This window comes from Chiloscyllium plagiosum, chromosome 4 (genome assembly GCF_004010195.1).
Source record: "Chiloscyllium plagiosum isolate BGI_BamShark_2017 chromosome 4, ASM401019v2, whole genome shotgun sequence".
Taxonomy (NCBI): Eukaryota; Metazoa; Chordata; class Chondrichthyes; order Orectolobiformes; family Hemiscylliidae; genus Chiloscyllium; species Chiloscyllium plagiosum.
Window position 1 is genome coordinate 78,709,586 of NC_057713.1, and position 23,592 is coordinate 78,733,177.

Genomic DNA, 23,592 nt, shown 5'->3' on the forward strand with positions numbered 1-23,592 from the left:
TCAGCACCACCTTCTTGACCTGCAATCTTCTTCCCGACCTCTCCGCCCCCACCCCCTCTCCGGCCTATCACCCTCACCTTAATCTCCTTCCACCTATTTCATTCTCCACGCCCCTCCCCCAAGTCCCTTCTCCGTATCTTTCATCTTAGCCTGCTTGGCACACCTTCCTCATTCCTGAAGAAGGGCTTATGTCCGAACATTGATTCTCCTGCTCCTTGGATGCGTTTTTCCAGGAACACATTTTTTAGCTGTTATAGTTCTGTCTGGGTGTTCTTCCTGTACGCACTGGTGTGGAGTTTACCAGTAAATGTGTGTTCCACTAATATATCCAGGAAGGAGAGTCTGCTGTTGTTTTCCTCTTCTTTAGTGAACTGTATTCCAGTGAGGATGTTATTGATGTGGTGGTGGGTCTCTTAAGAATGTTATTTGATTGGTTAGCTTGTAGTTCAAAAATGGAGCCCATACTTTGAATTGAAATGTTCTATCCTCATATTAATCATTGATTTTTCTACCATTTGACTGGCAGATTTTATCTAAAGTATCTAAGGCTCTGTTTAACAAAGGATAATATGATATTGAGTCAGGATACAACTACGCCATTAATAAAGTTGAGAACATAGGTGAAATTGTCCTATCCCCAAAATGAGAGACAGTGGTTCAGCAGTCTGTTTTGTCCTCTTCATCCAACTAATCCAAGGGAAATAAATCTGGAACAGCAGTTAATGGTCTGTCCATTCGCTCTGTCACATTGTGTAGTACATCCCAGGATCATTTCTGTTCTGCAACATTTGTTTTCATATCACTCATATCAGACCAATTATAAAGCAAATTAGACACAAATGTGGTTGTGAAATTGTGAAATTTCACTTAATATTAATTTATTCAGAAGGCAAAGCCATTGATAACTATTGTGCTTTGTAGAAGGGCTTTTGCCCGAAACGTCGATTTCGAAGCTCCTTGGATGCTGCCTGAACTGCTGTGCTCTTCCAGCACCACTAATCCAGAATCTGGCTTTGTTGAACCCAATCCCTGAATATAAGCATCTCATTTTTAATGGATATATTTTGGAACAGAGGTATGAAACCAAGCCTGCTGGTTCACAAAGGTTCTTGAGATAGTTTCCTTTCTGACCTATTTTTATAGCTTATTTATTCCTTTTTTAACTTTTTGAGTGCTCCAATTTAAATAAAAACAATAAGATGCAAAACTTTAATTTTGAACAAAATTGGAGAATATTAGGTTGCTTCAAGTTACTAAGTTTAAAAAGTTATTAAATAAAATATCGATACAAAGATTAAAAGTAAATATGAGAATACTTACAAAATAAGAATATGATCAGTTGGTTATTGTTATACTTGGTCAAAGCTTTCTCCTTGCAATTTTTTTCTTGGAATGTGTTAAAAGTCAGAATTCAGCAGCTATGATTGCTTTTAAAGGTGAACAGTTGGAAGCTGTTTACATGGATGGACTTAGTAAGCATAGCAGGCTTTGGAAGAGAGATTACCTTTTCTATTCCTCTGTAGTTCCACAGTTATGGAACTTGCAGAACTGTGGTTGATTTCCAAATGCCTTTCGCTTTGTGTTCTCTTTGGTGGCAATCTGTCTCTCTCTTACACCAACTTACAGTGCTCTTTGTTGTGATAAAGTCAAAAATCACATGACATGAGGTTTTGTGATAGGTTAATATAAAATATTAAACAGAGTATTAAACAGCTCAAAACTTAACATGATTCTTATAGTAACGGAGATTAGACATTGTCATATGAAGTAACATCAAATATGCTTGAAATTACAAGTGGTATCCAGGTTTTTTTCATTCCCCTGTTTGTCTCATGACTTTCCAGTTCTCACACTTTTAAGGATCAGTTGTATTGTCAAAGTGTTAACTGAATTCTACATATCTCCCTTTATGGCTGAGATAATTAATATGCCTTGCTGGCTGAAGTCTTTGATAATGGATAGTCATGTGACTCCTGAGAGCCATCTTCTAAGTTGCTGTGTCCATTTAAAAGGTTAGATTAACATTCTTTGTAAAATATATAACATTATATCTATACAGTCATGATAGTTTAATCAGTCAACATCTAATGGATCTGACACAAGATCTAGTATTGTCAAGCTTGATGTTTTATTTAAAACCCATTCTTCATATCCACAAGCAAATGTATTTATATGCATGAGGATCTCTATGTTAATGGTACTTAAATCCAGCTTGCACATTCTTCCTTATTCATGCCTACTTGATTTTTACGGAGCTTATGGAAGCATCAGATTCCTGGAAAGTTTTAGAAAGTTTTTTGTTTTCCCCTGAATAAAATGGCATTGGATCTTTCTAAATAAACTCTGAGTGCAGCACTTGTTTCCAGTCTTGGGGGCTATAGCTGCAGTTGCCCTAGAAGAATGAGTAATGTCAGCAGGGCCATCAAGGCTCTTGAGGGAGCCCTTTTCCTCCCTCGTCCTAAGCTAGAAATGCTGTGTTTCAGCAAGGAGGTGGTGACAGACCTGTGCCAACTCCTTGAACTAGGCCTGCATCCTTACAGCAGGGTGAGGAAGTTGTTACTAGTGACCATCAAGGTGATCATGATCCCACCCAAATTTTGTAACAGATTGAACATTCCAGATGGGACCAATAAGTTGTCCTGACCCCTTATTGGCAACTTCAGTGAGTGTTTTGATGAACAATTTGGGTACTGAACTTATTGTAGCTAAAGGCGAAAATTGTCCCATGTATGCAGTTAACAATTTACTTCACAGTGACTCAGTGGTTAGCACTGCTGCCTCACAGTGCCACAGACCTGGGTTCGATTCCAGCCTGAAGCGACTGTCTGCGTGGAGTTTGCACATTCTCCCTGTGTCTGCATGGGGTTCCTCTGGGTGCACCGGTTTCCTCCCACAATCCAAAGATATGCAGGTTAGGTGAATTGGCCATGCTAAATTGCCCAGACTATTCAGGGATGTGTAGATTAGGTGCATTAGTCAGGGGTAATATGTAGAATAATAGGGTAAGGGAATGGGTTTACATGGGATACTCCTCAGAGGGTCAGTGTGGACTTGTTGGGCCGAAGGACCTGTTTCCACACTGTAGGGATTCTATAATTCTATAATTTTAATAAATGGTAATATTAAATCTGGTATTTTGTAAGGGGAAGCATGTTTTTTTTTGAAAATCAATACAATAACATTCTGAAAATGGAAGTATGCAACTGTGATTATTTTATAATATTTCTAGAAAGGGCAGATCTCATTCTTGCAACAGAATCACTGCACTAATGTTAGATACAGTATTAAACACATTACAGGGAAGGCAGATGAACTCAGGGCATGGTTGGGAACATGGAACTGGGATATCATAATAATCACAGAAACGTGGCTCAGGGATGGATGGGACTGGTAGCTTAATGTTCCAGGATACAAATGCTATCGGAAGGATAGAAAGAGGTGGGGGGTGGGGGGGAGCAAGACAGGAGGGAGAGTGGTATTTTTGAGAATTTGAGAATTCAAAGGGATCTCATAAATACATTAAGGTCAAAACGGTAACTAGGGAGAGAATAGGGCTCCTTAAAGATCGGCAAGACAGCCTATATGTGGAGCTGCAAGAGATAGGGGAGATACTAAACAAGTATGTTGCATCAATGGACGATACAAAATAGATGGTAACATCTTGAAATATGTCCACATTACACAGGGGATGTGCTGCATGTCTTGAAACGCATAAAAGTGGATGAATCCCCAGGATCTGATCAGGTATACCCTAGAGCTCTGTGGGAAGCTAGGGAAATGATTGCTGGGCCCCTTGCTGAGATATTTGTTTCATCAATAGTCACAAGTGAGGTGTCGGAAGACTGGAGGTTGGTTAATGTGGTGGCACTATTTAAGAAAGATGGTAAGGAAACATCAGGGAACTATAAGACCAGCGAGCCTGACATCAGTGGGGGGCAAGTTGTTGGAAGGAATCCTGAGGGACAGGATTTACATGTATTTGGAAAGGCAAGGATTGATTAAGGGTGGTCAGCATGATTTAGCGCATGGGAAATCATGTCTCACAAACTTGAAGAAGTAACAAAGAGGATTGATGAGGGCAGAGTAGTATATGCGATCTATATGGACTTCAGTAAGGTGTTTGACAAGGTTCCTCGTGGGAGACTGTTTAGCAAGGTTAGATCTCATGGAATACAGGGAGAACTAGCAATTTGTATACAGAACTGGCTCGAAGGTAGAAGACAGAGGATGGTTGTGGGGGTTGCTTTTCAGACTCGAGGCCTGTGACCAGTGGTGTGCCTCAAGGATTGGTTCTGGGCCCACTACTTTTCGTCGTTTGTATAAATGATTTGGATGTGAACATAGGAGGTATAGTTTGCACATGACACCAAAATTGGAGGTGTAGTGGATAGTGAACAAGTTTACCTCAGATTACAAGAGGATGTTGATCAGATGGGCCAATAGGCTGAGGAGTGGCACATGGAGTTTAAGTTAGATAAATATGTGGTGCTGCACTTTGGGAAAGCAAATCAGCGAAGGACTTATACACTTAGTGGTAAGGGCCTAGGGAATGTTGCTGAACAAAGAGACCTTGGAGTGTAGGTTCATAGTTCCTTGAAAGTGGAGCCTCAGGTAGATAGGATAGTGAAGAAGGTGTTTAGTATGCTTTCCTTTATTGGTCAGAGCAGTTGAGTATAGACATTGGGAGGTCATGTTGCAGCTGAACAAGACATTGGTTGGGCTACTTTTGGAATATTGCATTCAATTCTGGCCTTCTTCCTATCAGAAGGATGTTGTGAAATCTGAAAGGGTTCAGAAGATATTTACAAGAATGTTGCCAAGGTTGGAGGATTTGAGCAATAGGAAGAGGCTCAATAGGCTGGGACTCTTTTCTTTGGAGTGTTGGAGGCTGAGGGGTGACCTTATAGAGGTTTATAAAGTCATGAGGGGCATGAATAAGATAAATAGACAACGTCTTTTCACTGGGGTGGGGGAGTCCAGAAGTAGAGGACATAGTTTAGGATAAGAGGTGAAAGAATTAAAAGGGACCTAAAGGCAACTTTTAACACAGAGGGTGGTGCATGTATGGAATGAGCTGCCAGAGGATGTAGTGGAAGCTGTTACAATTACAGTATTTAAAATACATCTGGATAGGTATATGAATAGGAAGGCTGGTCAGGCAGCATCCGAGGACCAGGAAAATTGACTTTTGGGCAAAAGCCCTTCATCAGGAATTTTCCTGCTCCTCGGATGCTGCCTGACCAGCTGTGCTTTTCCAGAACCACGCTAATGCATACTCTGAGTTCCAGCATCTGCAGTCCTCACTTTTGCCTGCATGAATAGGAAGGGTTGAGAGGGATATGGGCCAAAAGCTGTCAAATGGGACGAGATTAGGTTTGAATATCTAGTCAGCATGGACAAGTTGGACCGATAGCTCTGTTTCCGTGCTGTACATCTCTATGACTCTATGACTCTCATGTTTGTATCATAGTCCTTGGCTCAGCATTTAACACAGTGATTAAATCTCTAAGAATAGACAATCTACTGCCTATATTTGAATAGCAAGTAGCAACTTGTCAACTGATAATCATTTCTATAATAAAATAAAATGATTTAATTGAAGCGGTTTTTGTCCAACAACCACATAGGTTGAAATGTTCAGCTTTGTGTTGACAAAGTCTATGATGATTGGAAAACACCAAAAACAAACTGAGGTAAATTGACCAGCAAAACACATTAGTCATTTCAAGTTATTACTTTTGAAAAGTGCACAGATAATGGTAAAACAGATAATGGTAAAGCAAATCATGTGTTTCTATTTAATAACTTGCTTAATATCCTACACCCCCATCTGACATAGAAAGAGCAGGCAGGACTGATTTAGAGTTGCTTTATCATTGATGAGACCAAGTTGGATTTTCCCACCCTGCTCCATAAAGAGTCATTAGTAATAATGGTCAGTAGGGATCTTAGGGCATTAAAAGGGTGAGACAAGGCTTCTGTCTCATTTTGCAGGAAGTGCCATCAAGTAGTCCAAGTAGTGCCAGGTTTGGGCATTGGCCACAGAAGCAGAGCGACTAGAGGCCAGATGGAAGGTCAATCCGGGTATTGGTGGGACCTGGTAGGCAGGCTTCAACAATGGGAGTAAGAGGTTGGAGGTCCAAGTTTTACAGGTGGGCAGGGAAGGGTTAAAGGGAGATATGGGGCTTGGGGGAACTAAAGGAATCTCAAAGTAGATACAGCTCCCTTTACCCAACACCAGTCTGTTTATCTAAAACTACTAGGCCATCTGTTTAGCATGAGTCTTCCCCGTCTTAGGGCACAGATTGTTGGGGAGAGGATGACACACTTAATTAGACATTAATTGGCTACTAATGGATTCTGAAAAGACCATATTTTTAGAAATTTTGATCTGTATTTTCAAATAAGGACTGAAATGGGAAATTAACTGTTCCAGAGGCAATAATTGTGGAAGAGATTGCTGCCATTTTTGAAAGACTCCCATTGTAAGTGCTGTTTACACTGCTGCATGATCAAGGAGTGGGGGAAGGTTACTGCAGACAAGTTGCTATGAAGTGAGTGTACAAAGGGAGATACAGCTGACAGTATGTAGTTTGTGGAGTTTTTGGAGTTATGCCCAGTTGTCATTGATATTGTTGTTATTGGCCAACAACTATGTGATTGGCTCCCAGGTAGCTGAATGACTTGCAACTATGGCAGGAGCTTTCGGACCACTGACAGGGAGGTGGCGTCTCTCTCTAGTAAAACAAAACCTAAAGCCTGAGAAATCATATTTTTTTTCTCTCAATAATTGCTGTAAGTTGTGGCCTTTAACCAGTAACAAAAAAACTTGAGAAATTGTAAACCAGTCGTTCTCTGTTTCCTGCACTTAGGAAAGAGAGAATGAGGTAAAAAGATAATCTCAGCAAGTCCTGCAGACTCTCGTCTTCTCAGCTTTTCCCTCCACCCATAACACCAGGAGTTATATATATATAGACAACTCATTAATGTTTACCTGTAACTAGAACCTATTTATTTGTAATAAATATTGATTCTTGGAAAGTACAGAAGTCTGAGGTGAAAGATGGGTAAATTGGGAAATTCAATACAACTGGATAAAACCCTGAACTTTTGTGATGACCAGAAATAGAAGGACATATATTTCAAATTGATAAAAAAGGATTAGAAGAGGAATAAAAACATAAACTGCCAGAAGAACTCAGCAGATTATTGCCATTTGTAAAGAGAAAAACAGAGCTGATATTTTAAGTCTGGCATGACTCTCCATGTCAGATTGAAAACATTAATCCCATTTCTCTCTCCACAAAAGCCATTACACTTTGTTGAGTTTTCAACCATTTCCTCTTTTTATTTCAGATCTGCTATGTCTGCAGTGGAATATATTTATGAGCTTTACAATATCTTTAGGAACAGAATTTAGTCCCTCAGACGTATTCTGCTCTTCAATTATATCATAGCTGTTTGAAATCTCAACTCCATTAGTTCTGTCATCCTTAATACATTTACTTAATGAAAAGTTATTAGTCTCACATGTTGACCTTTTCAATTGACTTAATTTCAATAATCTTTTGGGGAGAGAATTACAGGTTTCTATAATATTTTGTATAAAGTATTGCTTCTGGTCTTCATCTGAGCAATGATCTTTTTGAGTTTCTAACCTGAAGAAACAGATTTTGTGTCTTTAAAGTCCTCATCAACTCCTGAAAGCATTTTCAACAGCTTGATTAAAATTCCACTGGGTCTTCTGATTTGATGGGGGAGATGGTGACACAGTGGTAATATGACTGAACTAGTAATCTAGAACACCAGGCTCATGTTCTGGGGACATAGTCGTAGAGTCATAAAGCGCTGAAAAACAACCAGACCATGCTGAACAGAATCCCAGACTAAAGTCCCACCTGCCTGCTTCTGGCCCATATCCTTCCAACCCTTTCCTATCCATGTAATTATCAAAGTGTCTTTTAAACATTGGGGGTAATTGCACCCATATCCACTACTTCCTCAGGAAGTTCATTCCATACATTTAAGAGGCATTGTGACAGATACATAAATAGGTGGCAAATAGGGTCATATAGATATGCAGCATGGAAACACAGCCTTTTGTCCAATTCGTCCATGACAACAATATATCCTAAATTAATCTACTCCCATTTGACAGCATATGGCCATGTCCCTCTAAACCTTTCATATTCATATTCATATTCAGATGTAATTCTAATTTTACCAGCCTCCACTACATCCTATTGCAGTTCATTCCATGCATACACCACCCTTGACATGAAAATGGTGCCCCTTGGGTCCCTTTTAAATCTTTCCAACTCACCTTAAAACTATGTCATCTAGTTTTGGACTTCCCTACTCTTAGGAAAAGACCTTGACTATTCACCCTATCCGTGCCCCTCATGATTTTATAAACTTCTATAAGATCACCCTCAGCCTCCGACACTGCAGGGAAAATAGCCCCAGCTTATTCAGCCTCTTCCTATAGCTCAAACACTATAACCATGGCAACATTCTTATTAAACCTTATCCGAGCCCTTTCAAGTTTCACAACATTTTTCCTATAGCAATGAGATGAGAATTGAACATTGTACTCTGAGGTAACCTTCTTCGCTGACCACTATACCAGCAATTTTGGTGTCATCTGCAAACTTACTACCATACCTCCGATAGTCGCATCCAAATCATTTATATAAGTGATGAAAAGCAGTGGACCCAGCAGAGAATTCTGCAGCACACCGCTGGTTATAGACCTCCAGGCTGAAAAGCAACTCTCCACCACCATGCTCTATCTTCTACCTTCTCACCAAATTTGTATCCAAATGACTACTTCTCTCTGTATTCCACGTGATCGAACCTTATTAACCAGTCTACCATGCAGAACTTTGTTGAATGCCTTACTAAAGTCCACATAGACATCTGCCCTCATCAATCTTCTTCACTTCTTTAAAAATCTCAATCAAGTTAGTGAGACACGATTTCCACACAAAAAGCCACTATCTCTAATCAATCCTTGCCTTTCCAAATACATGTAAATCCTATCCCTCAGAATCCCCTCGAACAACTTGCCCACCACTGATGTCAGGCTCACCAGTCTATAGTTCCCTGGCTTTTCCTTACCACCTTTCATAGAACATATAACATAGAATAGTGCAGCACAGTACAAGTCCTTCATCCCTCGATGTTGTGCCGGCCTTTTATCCAACTCTAAGATCAGACTAACCTACATACCTTTCATTGTACTATCTTCCATGTGCCTATCTAAGAGTCACTTAAATGTCCTTAATGTATTTGACTCTACTACCACTGCCGGCAGTGCATTCCATGCACCCACCATTCTCTGTGTAAAGAACCTACCTTTGACATCTCCCCTAAACTTTCCTCCAATTATTTTAAAATTATGCCCCTTCGTGATAGACATTTCTGCTATGGGAAAAAAATCTCTGGCTATCCACTCTAACTATGCGTCTCATTATCTTGTGCACCTCTATCAAGTCACCTCTCATCATTCTTCAATCCAATGAGAAAAGCCCTAGCTCCCTTAACCTTTTTGCATAAGACATGCCCTCCAGTCCAGGCCAACATCCTGACAAATCTCCTCTGCACCCTTTCTAAAGCTTCAACATCTTTCCAATAATGAGGTGACCACAACTGAACACAATAGTCCAAGTGTGGTTTAATCAGGGCTCTATAGAGCTGTAGCGTAGCCTCATGGCTCTAAAACTCAATACCCCTGCTAATGAAAGCCAAAATACCATATGCCTTCTTAAAAACCCTATCAACTTGGGTGGCAACTTTGAGAGAATGTTTCTTAAATAATGATACCACATTAACCAACCTCCAGTCTTCTGGCACCTCACCTGTTGCTATTGATGATACAAATATCTCAGCAAGAGCCCAACAATCACTTCCCTAGCTTCCCACAAAGTTCTCAGTACACCTGATCCAGTTCTGGGGATTATCCACCTTTATGCATTTTAAGATGTCCAGCACTTTCTCCTCTGTAAATGGACACTTTTCAAGGTATCAATATTTATTTCCCCAAGTTCTCTAGTTCCATGTGCTTCTCCACAATAAACACTGTGCTGGGGATATGGATCATGTAGATGCAAAAGGTTTTTAGTTTTGAAAGGCATCATGTGTCAGAACAGTCTTGGTGGGGCAAAGGGCCTGTTCCTGTGCTGTACTGTTCTTTGTACTTTGACATGGATTCAAACCCATGGTCTGGAATTTAAAACCAGCCATTGTCAGCTGATGTAAAATAACCTATCTCTTTCACTAATGCCTTTTTGGGAAGGAAATCCTTACCCTGTCTGACTTACACATGAATCCAGATCCACTTTAGCAATGCAGATCACTGCACTTTGAAATGGCTGACCAGGCTATGCATCTCAAGGGTAATTAGAGTTGGGCAGCAAACTCTGGCCCAGCCAATGATGTCCCTAAACCATGAAGCAATTAAAAGAAGAAAGAAGAACTGCAAGCTTAGTTCTTGCGATCTGTCCTCATAAGTTGGTCATTCTGGTAAACTGGTATAGCACCCACCTGATGTCTAGTAACTAGTAGTGAACACAATAATGTAAATAGACCTAAATCAAATATTGTACGATCAGCAAGAGTTGAAAATCACTAAATTATTCGGCTCTTTTTTTATGAAGATAAAGCAAATCTAAGGAACCTTCACAGATCCCTGCAAATTTTAAGTTCCCCTACTTTGTTATATTCTGCAGTGGCTGTTCTTGCATAGTAATACCTTTAAATATCAGGCATGAAGCAATGCATTGAGACCTGCTACCAATCAGATATTTTCGTCGACTGTCCTATGCTCACTGAAACATATGCTGGAAGATTAAAGCAAACTTAAGTGAATGTAGGATCCAGGTTCAGAACAGATATTGTATTGTTGAAACTGTAAATTAAACAATTAATGTCCTTGAGCTAAAACGGCAAAGTTTCAGATGGGCAGCACGGTGGCACAGTGGTTAGCACTGCTGCCTCACAGCGCCAGAGACCCAGGTTCAACTCCCGCCTCAGGCGACTCTCTGTGTGGAGTTTGCACATTCTCCCCGTGTCTGCGTGGCTTTCCTCCGGGTGCTCCGGTTTCCTCCCACAATCCAAAAAAAAATGTGCAGGTTAGGTGAATTGGGCATGCTAAATTGCCCGTAGTGTTAGGTGAAGGGGTAAATGTAGGAGTATGGGTCTGGGTGGTATACGCTTCGGCGGGTCAGTGTGGACTTGTTGGGCCGAAGGGCCTGTTTCCACACTGTAAGTAATCTAATCTAATCTAAATGTCTTCACTGATGGATGCCTCATAAATAATGCATACACACTGAATACTGAGAGTTTAGTCATTTGTAATAACTGATTAAAAAGATAGTTGTCTCTGAGAGTCAGTCAGTGTAGACTCACCTGCAAATTAAAAACCAGCACACAGAAAAATAAGTCTCTCAACATGTTCAGTGAATATTGTCTCAAGACAAAACTGTGGCCTGTAATAAAGCAATTCCAGTCTGATCTTTTCATATTATTATCTCTGAGTGAGAATTAGGAGAGTAAAGTAAAGTTGGTCCTCACCCCACTTACATTAGCAGAAAAGCTGAGCAATTCAAAAGGCTATTTGGTGGACTGGAGCAAGATGTGGAAAGATTCAGAACTGACACTTCAATGTTTTGGTGGGGGGGTATATGTTTGCAAAGTGGGGGTGGGGAATACAGACAGGTGAAGTCTAAATGCCTTTGTTGAGGTCTGAAAAAACTCAGATCATCATGAGGCAGCCAAAAAAGGCATCAAAAAGAAGGCCCAATATCGTAATTACAGCTCAACTGGCGAACTTAAGGAAAGACTGGGGAAAGGGAATGGCAAATTTTCTTTGCCATCTGCACAGAACAGCTGTTTGTAAGCAAAGATGGCAGGAAGGGACCTGAGTGGCAGGGAGCAAGTCTCCTTTCTATGTTGAACTGCTAAACCAGTATCAAAATTGCCCTGTTTATAATTGTTAATATTTTCATTTAATAATGCAACTCCATTTGTTAAAAGAAAAACTCGGTCATTGAACATTTTTCCCAAGTGTTTGCAATATAAACATATGTGCAACACAGTTGAATAGATTTATTTGATCACAATGACATTTTAGATTATTCACTGTCTGACTATATAAGTAATGCTGATTAGCAAGTTTCAATAACATGAACAAGGCTGGAGGTCATCCTGCCATGCTGAACCACATGATACTCCACAGAAATCTTAGAGTCATTAAATCTGAATATAATTACTGTAATTTCAGCTACAATTATTCCACCGCATGGAAAATAAGAAAATAATTAAATGAATTAACTAAATGAATTAAACATGAAAGTCAGCTGTGTGGGTTGATTGCTGCTGAGATTGGTATTGGATAATTTTATTGGTCTGTAGTAAAATGAAAAGACAAGGGCATCATTGAATAAACACCATGATATATTTTATTTACTAATTGAAAAGTTTAAAAATTCAGCACAGTTTCCAAACACAACATGATGTTCAAATAATTAAAAGTATTCATAAGTTAATTTCTGTTTGACATCAATTTCTAATGTATTTCAGCATCCAAAATCATGAAAAATATTACTTGTTATAAAATTCCTGGAGTTACAAATTTTTAAAAAGTGTTCCGGTACAATTGATATTGTGAATGCAAAACTATTAACTCAGTGGTACATGAATTTTGCAATCTCAACCTTAACTTTGGAGTTGTATTGTATCCTTTGAGACCAGCCTAATTAAAATTTATTTAATATATGATAATATCTCGGATGTAAAAAGTTCTTTTGCACTGAGTGTGAGAAGGCAAAAAGATCACAGTGATCAGTTTTGCCATTCCATTATTATACATTAGATGCTCGGTACATGTCACCTCAATTAGGCAATTAACAATTACTCTGTAGCTTATAAAGTTGTCCAAATATGTATAATTAGAATCCCAAACTATGGGATTGGTTTCCCAAAATCTCTATGGTTGTTCCTCAATGGGATTTTTTTTTATTCATTCATGGCACGTGGGCATGTCTGGTCAGGCCATCATTTATTCCCCACCTATACTTGTTCTTGAGACAGTGAGGATGAGTTGACTTTTCTGAACTGCTGAAAATCCAATTGGACCCACAGTAGGAGGGAGTTCCAGGGCTTTGACTCTGATGAAATGTTAAAAAAAATCCAAGTCAGGACTTTGAAAGGCTTGAGGGGAACTTGTAGGTGGTTTGTTTGTTGCTTTTGTTCTTCTAGATGGTAATGGTCAGGGTTTTGGAAGATGCTCTCTAAGGGGTTTTGGTTGAATTTCTGGATTGAATCTTGTAGATAGTGCACAGTGAGCATTAGTGGTGAAAAGGCTGTATGATGTGGATGAGTTGCCTAACAAGCAGGCTGCTTTGTCCTGGATGGTGCCTGAAGCATCTTGAGTGTTTTTGGAAATGCACACATCCAAGCCAGTGAGAGTATTCCATCATACACTTTACTTGTGCTTTGTAGGTAAAAAAGGTTTTGTAGTATCAGGAGGTGAATTATGCAGGATTCCTAGCCTCTTACTTGTTCTTGTAGCCACAGTACTTTTGTGGCTAGTTTTGTTCACGTCTATGGTAACCTAAGGAACAATGGTTAGATTATTTATTTTGAAGATTGTCATTGCCCAATGCTCATGTGATGTGCATATTATGTGTCACTTCAAACCTGGATATTTTCCAGGCCTTGGTGCATTTGGACATGCCTGCTTCAGCATATGAGGATTCACAGATGGTGCTGAACATTGTACAATCATCAGCAAACATTCCTACTTCTGACCTTATATGGACAAAAGGTAATTGATGAAGCGGCTGGTAATGGATGGGCCATGTCACTACCTTGAAGAAATCCTCGAGTGATCTCATGTGGGTGAAATGATAGACCTCCCCAACAACAACCATCTTCCTTTGTGTTAAATATGACTCCAATCAGGAGACGGTTATCACTCTAATGCTCATTGACTTTACTAGGGTTCCTTGAGGCCATAATTTTTGAAATGGTGCCTTTATTTTAAGGTCAATCATTGTCACCTCACCTCTGGAATCCAGCTATTTTGTCTATGTTTGAACTAAGATTGCAATGAGGTCAGAAGCTGAGTGGCCCTGGTGGAACCCAAACTGGATGTCAATGAGCAGGCTGCTATGAAACAGATGCTGCTAAATAACACTATTGATAACTTCTTCCATCACTTTTCTGATGATCAAAAGTAGACTCGAGTGGAATTAGCTAGACTGAATTGCCAATTGCTTTTGTGTACAGGACATATTTTTGTAGGTTTCCAGTCAATGTCAGTGTTGTAGCTATACTGGAATAGTTGCTGAGGCTCTGGGGCACAAGTCTTCAGCATTACTACCAGAATATTGCCAGGATCTATAGCCTTTCCAGTATTCAATGCTTCCAACTATTTCTTGAAATCATGTGAAGTGCATCAAATTGGCTGGCATCTCTGATGCTGGGAACCTCTGAAGGAGGCTGAAATTGATCATCCATTCAACACTTCTGGTTGAAGATTGTTAATAAATGCATTAGCCTTATCTTTTGTACTGATATTCAGGACTCCTTCATCAATGAAGATCATTGTACTTGTGGAGCTTCCTCCACAAGGAAGTTGAATATGGCAAAGTCCTGAAGGACTGAAGCCCTTCAGTCTAATTAGTTTATTTTGAGATCATTTAGCTCTGTCACTTGCTCAAATGCTGTTTGACATTTAAGTAGTTCTATTCTGTAGCTTCAAAAGGCTGGTGCCTTTTTTTTAGTCAACTTGGTACTGTTCCTTCACACCTTCCTTGCTCTTCATTGAACCAGAGTTGATCTCCTGACTTAATGATAGGGTGGGGGTTGCAGGTTGTGTTAAAGTACAATTTTGCTGCTGTTAATGACCGAAAGAACATCATGGATGTTCACTTTTGAGTTGCCAAATCTGTTTGAAGTTTATCCCATTTAACACAACAAGAGTGTCAGACAATACAAGGACTGTGAGGAAGTCTCTCTTACTGATATTGTTGTGGACAGATGCATCTACGACAGGCAGATTAGTGAGAATGAGGTCAAGAATGTTTTACTTACCTGTTTATTCCCTTCCCACTTGCTGCAACCTAGTCTAGCAGCGATATCCTTTAGGGCTTGACCAACTTGATCACTATTGCTGCTACTGGGCCATTCTTGGTGATGGAAGACACCATCCAGAGTGCAAACTGTGCCTTTGTCACTTTCAGTGCTTCCCCAAAGGGATGTTCAACATGGAGGACCACTGAGTCATCAGCTGAAGGGGGTGAATGTAGTAATCAGCAGGAGTTTTCCTTGCCATGTTTGACCTGATGACATGCAATCTCCTGGGGTCCACAGTCAATGTTGCATACTCCCAGGGTATGTCCCTCCTGACTATATATCACTGTGCCACCACTTCCACTGGGTCTGTCCTGCCAATGGGACAGAACATATCTGGGGATGGTGATGGTGGTGTTTTGGATATTGTCTGAAAAGTATGATTCCATGAGGCTGTTTCTTGATGAGCCTCTGAGAGCGCGTTCCCACTTTGGCACAAGCAATGAGGACTTTGTAGGATCATCAGAGCTGAGTGTTGTTCCAATTTCTGGTGCCTTCTTTAATGCCATATGATCCATCTGGTTGTATTCCTTCAATGAGATGTTTTAGCAGTTTTGTACAACTGAGTGATTTGCTCAGACATTTCAGGGGACAGTTCAGAGCTAACCAGATTATTATGGGTCTGGAGTCAAACCAGATATGAATGGCAAATTTTATTCCTTAAGGGACTTTAATGTAGCAAATTATTTTTTTAATGACATGTTTTTATGCTCATCATTAGACTTTCTCTTCCAGATTTTCTCTTAAATTCATATTCCACTGTCTGCTGAGAACCAAAACCTTTAAAGAAAATACAATATTCGCTACTACTGCTGGTCTAAGAAGCCAATTAACCCATTGTGGTCTCAGGATAAAGCATAGCACCTCAAAGACATCCAAAAGGCTTTAAACCGTATACTCTTTTATACTTATTTGTACTTGACACTGTCCAATTTTAGCATTCTGTGTGGGACATACTGACTGCACAAAGGCCTAATGCTTGGCATTGTGTCTTTGTTATTTTTCTGGTGGTTAGTGAGGAATAAACTTTACCTTCCACCAACAAACTTTGAGGTTGGATTTTTATGATCATCATAAAAATTGTAAGTTATGCCTTCACTGGAGAGAAGGATAGCCTCATGATGAAAAGAACTTGAGCAACTTAACTCATTACATTGGGAAAGGTGAAAAGAATCAAACCTCCTCACCTGATAGGAAGGATCTACTAACAGGGCATTGTCATCATTGCCTACAGAGAGAACTTTCTGTGAGAAAAATTAAGTATATGCAAATTAAGAATAACCTTTTCAAATTCTAAATACTGGATTTGTCTTCTAAATTCAAATCCACGAGATTAATGAAACAGTGGATACAAAATTGGCTAAACTACAGAAAGCCCACAGTAGCAATGAATGGTTATTGTCTTTTCCCCAACGAATGTAGTAGAGCACCTTGGTGATGCTATCAGGATCATTTTATTTTTAATATATATGTAAAACACATCGACAAATGATGTGGATTTATTGTACAAGGCATGATTTAAGATGTTTCAATTGACATTAATTTTGAAATGCAATCAATAATGAGGACAATAGCAACAGACTTAATGGACCACAAACCAGTGGTTCTCAAATTGGGTTCAACTGAAACCTTTCAGGCAATTCACAAAATAATCTGAAAATTAGGGAACCACCACAGAATGAGTGGCTGCAGAGGGGTGAAATTTGGTACAAATTACAAATGGAGAACAGTCACTGTATGTGAAGGTGGGAGCATGCATGGAGGAGTCCTAACCTGGATTGGGATTGAAGTTACTTTGTGACTTCCAACATCACTGTTCAAATGTGGTCTTCTTAATACTGGAAGGCCAAACACAGACTGGATGTCAATTTTGAAAAAGCCTCTATTCAATCCACAAGCATGAGTGCTCAATGGTTAGCATTGCTACCTCACAGTGCAAGGGACCTGGGTTCGATTCCAACCTCAAACCTGTGTAGGTTTCTGCCAGGTTTCTACTCTGGTTTCCCCCCACAGTCCAAAGATTGGAAAGTTAGGTGGATTGGCCATGCTAAATGTCCAAGGATGTGTTGGTTAGCTGAATATATCATGGGAAATGCTGGGTTACAAGGATAGGGTAGGGCGATGGGTGTAGGTGGGGTGCTTTTTGGAGGATCAGTATGGATTGTTGGGCCGAGTGGCCTGTTTCCATACTGTAGAGATTATATGAATGGCCCTGATCTTCCAGGCACTTTCATTTCAGTACTTCACATTGCTTTCACTCTAACCTTACAATAGACAGCATCTTTATGTATTCCAATGGAATGCAGTACCAGCTTGAGGTATATTGCCTCTTCTTTTATCTGGGCATTTTACAGGCTTCTCGACTCAGAAGAACACAGGAAGCAGGAGCAATAGTCGACCATTTGGCCTGTTGAGCCTGCCCTGCCATTTATGATCATGGCCAATCTTGGACTTCAATCGTTCCTTCCTGCCTGCTCCCCATATTAGTCAAATCTCTGACAGACCAAACACCTAATGATCTATGCCTTAAATTTATTCAATGATGGAGCATCCACAACCCTCTGGATGAAGTAATCTTTTTTTCATCGCAGTTCCAAATGATTAGCCCCTTATCCTAAGACTGTTCTCATGTTCTAGATTCATTGAGCAGTGGATATCACAGTGAGACCTTATCAAATCTTTCTAAGCTCCAGTGAATGTAAGCGCAATTTATATAGCCTCTCACCTACAACAAGGAGATATGGAGGACTGTAGATGTTAGAGAGTCAGAGTTGATAAAGTGTGGGTGCTAGAAAAGGCTCTCTCTATGGTTTCCCTTTGGATCCCCAGCTCCCCACTCACAGCATGTGTTGCCACCTACTCTCTCTGCAGTCAGTCCTGCCTCAGCTCAGGGCCTCCCTTTCCCAGACCTGGAAAGGACTCTGCTGTTCTTCATCGTCAGAAGAATCCACACCCTCAAACTATCTCCAGACCTATCGACATCCTACTTACCTTTCCCCTAGCCCCACCGCCCTTCCCCTATTTATTTCTCAGCCCCCTTTCCCCTATCCAAATCTGATGAAGGGTTATGCCCAAAACATCCATCACTTGCTCCTCAGATGTTGCCCGACCTGCTGTGCCTTTTCCAGCACCAAGCTTTATCGATGTTCACCTACAACAGCCCTACATTCCAGGGATTAATTTAGGAACCTCAACTGTACTACCTCCCTTGCAAGTATACCCTTTCGTATTGGTGTAGACTAAAACTGCAGACAGTTGTGGCCTCAGCAAAACCCTGTGCAATTGCAACAAGGCATCTATATACCTACATCCCATTCCCCTGCACCATTTACCTAATTGCTTGCTGCACCTGCAGTAACTTCCTCCATTCCAAATGTAACATAGAATTACCACAAATTCGATCACTTTTGATCATTACGTCTGCCTTGTTTCTGTTCTTTGTTTTTTTAAGTTCTTTTTTATTTCTTCTTCTGTTTATTTTGCTTTTCCAAGGCACCTATACACAATGTTGCCATTCACAGCTCCGCTACATGCATCTTTTTCGATACTTATTCTGTTGTCACTTTCTCTTCCTTGCACCATGAAATCTTTGGCCATTTAATCTTCACAGTATCAAAAAGCTAACATTATCTTCTTTTTCCCATTCTTCCTCCTTTCACTCACTTCAATTCTATTGCTTTTTAAGCAAAGGCCCAATTCTGATTAAAGGTTTACAGACCTAAAAGAAAAGATCGGATATTATGGATCCATAGTGGTCAGATGGGGACACTGACAACTTGGAAGCAAGTGGTTTGCCAACTCCTGCCCCTGCCAATCCAGTCCACGTGATAAATGGTGACCCAAAAGTGGAAGAAGGGGCTGCTCATTTAATAGTGTCAAGAGAGTAGGACTTCTGGCATAAAGCTGGTAAAGAGTAGCTAGAGGAAACTCAAAAATGGCACACAATTTGATGATGACTCCCTCCCAGGTTCTATGTAGCTGGTGGGCCAGCTGATAGCAAAAGCAGATCACCTCCCTGATGAAAGCAGCGTAGTGGTCAGCAGCCTTGGGGTCATCACAGGACCTGGATCGAGAGTTGCAAGCGAGATGCTAACCATTACCCCTACACAACCTATTAGCATTACTGGAACATAGAACATAGAACAATACAGCGCAGAACAGCCCTTCGGCCCTTAATGTTGCGCCGACCTGTGAACTCTTCTCAGCTTGTCCCCCTACACTATCCCATCATCATCCATGTGCTTATCCAAGGATTGTTTAAATCTCCCTAATGTGGCTGAGTTAACTACATTGGCAGGTAGGGCTTTCCACGCCCTTACCACTCTCTGAGTAAAGAACCTGCCTCTGACATCTGTCTTAAATCTATCACCCCTCAATTTGTAGTTATGCCCCCTCGTACAAGCTGACGTCATCAGCCTAGGAAAAAGATTTTCACTGTCTACCCTAACTAATCTTCTGGTCATTTTGTATGTCTCTATCAAATTCCCTCTTCGCCTTCTTATTTCCAATGAGAACAGACCCAAGTCTCTCAGCGTTTCCTCATAAGACCTTCCCTCCAAACCAGGCAACATCCTGGTAGATCTCCTCTGCACTTTTCCAATGCTTCCATATCCTTCCTGAAATATGGTGACCAGAACTGTACACAATATTCCAAGTGCAGCATGATATTGCAGTTCCGGGACTCAATCCCTCTACCAATGAAACCTAACACTCCGTATGTCTTCTTAACAGCACTATCAACCTGGGTGGAAACTTTCAGGGATCTATGTACATGGACTCCAAGATCCCTCTGCACATCCACACTACCAAGAATCTTTCTATCGACCCAGTACTCTGTCGTCCTGTTATTCTTTCTAAAGTGCATCACTTCATATTTAGCTGCATTGAACTCCATTTGCCACCTCTCAGCCCAATTCTGCAGTTTATCCAACACTTCTGCAGATCCTTGTGGCACACCACTAGTAACTGGGCTCCAGGCTGAATATTGTCCATCAACCACCACTCGCTGCCTTGTTTCAGAAAGCCAGTTTTTAATCCAAACTGCTAAATCACCCTCAATCCCATGCCTTTGCATTTTCTCCAACAGCCTACCATGTGGAACCTTAACAAAGGCTTTACTGAAGTCCAAGTATACCACATCAACTACCCTACCCTCATCTACATGCTTGGTCACCTTCTCAAAAAACTCAATGAGGTTTATGAGACACGACCTGCCCTTGACAAAATCATGTTGACTATCTGAAATCAAATTGGTGCTTGCTAGATGATTATAAATCTTATCTCATATAATCCTTTCCAAAACCTTTCCTACAACAGAGGTAAGGCTCACTGGTCTATAATTACCTGAGTCATCTCTCCTGCCCTTCTTGAACAAGGGCACAACATTTGCAATCCTCCAGTCCTCTGATACTAAACCTGTAGACAATGACCACTCAAATATCAAAGCCAAAGGCTCTGCTATCTCCTTCCTAGCTTCTCAGGGAATCCTCAGATAAATCCCATCCAGCCCAGGGGACTTATCTACTTTCACTCCTTCTAGAATTGATAACACCTCTTCATAACTAACCTCGATCCTTTCTAGTCTAATATCTCATATCTCATTCTTCATCTCTACAATATTCTCCTTTTTTTGAGTGAAAACTGATGAGTAATGTTCGTTTAGCACCTCCCCAACCTCCACAGGTTCGTACTCAACTTCCCACTTCTGTCGTTAACTGGCCCTATTCCTACTCTAGTCATCATTTTATTCCTCACATACCTACAGAAACCTTTGGGTTCTCCTTTATTCTATTTGCTAAAGACTGCTCATGTCCACTCTTTGCTCTTCTTAATTCTCTCTTTAAATCTTTCCCAGCTGATCTATAACTCTCCATTGCCTCATCAGAACCATCTTGTCTCATCAACACATAAGCCTCCTTCTTCTGCTTAACAAGAGATGCAATTTCGGTAGTAACATGGTTCTCTTACCTATCACTTCCTCCCTGCCTGACAGGGACATACCTATCAAAGACAGGCAATATCTGTTCCTTAAACCAACTCCACATTTCCATTGTCTGCATCCCCTGCATTTTGTTCCCCCATTCTGTGCATTCTAATTTTTGCCTAATCGCATTATAATTGCCCTTGCCCCATCAATAACTCTTGACCTGTGGCATGTACCTATCCCTTTCCATCACTAAACTAAACGTAACTGAATTATGATCACTCTCTCCAAAGTGCTCACCTACAACTAAATCAAACACCTGCCCTGGTTCATTACCAAGCATCAGATCCAGTGTGGCCTCTCCTCTTGTCAGCCCTTCGACATACTGTGTCAGGAAACCTTCCTGTACACATTGGACAAAAACTGATCCATCTGACGTACTAGAGCTATAGCATTTCCAGTCAATGTTGGGGAAGTTAAAGTCCCCCATAATGACCAACCTGTTCCTTTCACTCCTACCCAGAATAATTTTTGCCAATCCTCTCTTGCACCTCCCTGGAACTCTGTGGAGGCCTATAAAAAACTCCAAGCAGTGTGACCTCTCCTCTCCTGTTTCTAACCTTATCCCTGAATCCTACATGGTTAATATCAGGGGCTTACCATTGGCCATGAACTGAACTGGACTAACCCACACTGTGGCAACAAGAGCAAGTCAGAGACTAGGAATCCTGCAGTGTCTAACTCTTCTCCTGACTTCCCAAAATGTGTCCACCAACTACAAGGTACAAATCAGGACTGTGATGGAATACTGTCCATTTGCCTGGATGATTGCAGCTCCAACAACACCCAAGAAGCTTGATACACCCAGGACAGAGAAATCTGCTTGATTGGCATCACAACTACACAGGCATTCATTCCCACTACTCTAAAAAACAGCCATGTGTACAATCTATAAGAAGCACTGCAGAAACTCACCAAGGCTCCTTCACCAGCACCTTATAAACCCATGACCTCTACAACTGAGAAGGACAAGGGCAGAAGACACATGAGAATACCACCATCTGCAAGTTCCCCTCTATGCCACTCACCATCCTGACTTGGGTATGTATCCTTCCCAGCCTCTGGGTCAAAAGCCTGGAACTCCTTTCCTAACAGTGTTGTGGGTGTCCCTACACTCCAAAGGCTACAACAGTATAGAAAGGCAGCTCATCAACACCTTCTCAAGGACAATTCGGGGGGGTAATAAATGATGTCGCAGTTAGGTGATGTCCATTTCCCACAATTGATTAAATCAAAGCTCTATCTAATTATTCACAGATACGGTCAGAGCCACTAGAGATTTCCAATATTTCTTGTTTGTTTTAAATTTGACTTCCAGCATCCACAGTATTTTATTTCAGTACTTATACAGCTCCCTATCACTGTTTCTGAATTCTGGATCTCTTTTTTTTTCCAAGTCACTGCCAGAATTTTTTCAGAATAGTCTCTGACATTACAGACTTCTCTGTAAACTACATAAAGGCTGCGAGCCCCAGAACAGCATGGGCTGAAAACCTCAGACCAAAGCCTGGTACAGAGCATGGGCTATGAGCCCTGGAGCAGCACGTGAGTTAACAGCCTTGCAGCAGCACACAGACAGCAAATCCCAGGCAAAGACCGGTACAGGGGAGGCAGTCCTGGCACTTAGTAGCTAAGTGCTGGTACAGAGCGGACTGGGGCTTGGACTGGAGTGGGGATGGCTGTTCGACTGAGGTCTGGCGTGAGAGGTCAGCCCTGCGCTGAACTGCCAAACTGTAATGTCTATTTGAAATTTTCTGACTTCCTGTAATGTCAACCTTCAATGATGTCCTATTTTTAAACTTATTTTTCAACTCTGTAAAGTGATTTAACTACATTTATTCCTTTGCTGTATCCAAGAATTGTACCTAGCTACTTGACCCTCAGATGTAACCATAAGAAGGCAGACATTCTAAAAGATTTTCACTGTAGTCCTACCATTGAGTACGCGTCACAATGAAAGGATATTCTCTTCTACCCGTACAGGTAGATCTGTGAATTGACCCTCTTAAAAGAAAAATATTCAAACCGTTTTGTGGTGCTACCAATGCTACTTGAACTTCAAAATGTTTCACTGTACTCCTACAATGAAGTACATATTACAATAAAAAGGTATTCTATTCTATTCTTAATAATTTTTTGATAGGCAAGGGAGTCAAGGAAGACTTACAGGAACATAGAGTTGAGATCAGAGTGGTGCTGGAAAAGCACAGCAGGTCATGCAGCATCCGAGGAGCAGGAAAATCGACGTTTCAGGCAAAAGCCCTTCATCAGGAATAAAGGCAGGAAGCCTCCAGGGTGCAGAGATAAATGGGGGGACTGGGGAGAAGGTAGCAAAGAGTACAATAGGTGAATGGGAGTGGGGATGGTCAGAGGGGAGGGTAGAGCGGATATGTGGGAAGGGAGATTGGCAGGTAGGACAGGTCATGAGGACTGTGCTGAGCTGGAAGGTTGGAACTGGGGTAAGGTAGGGG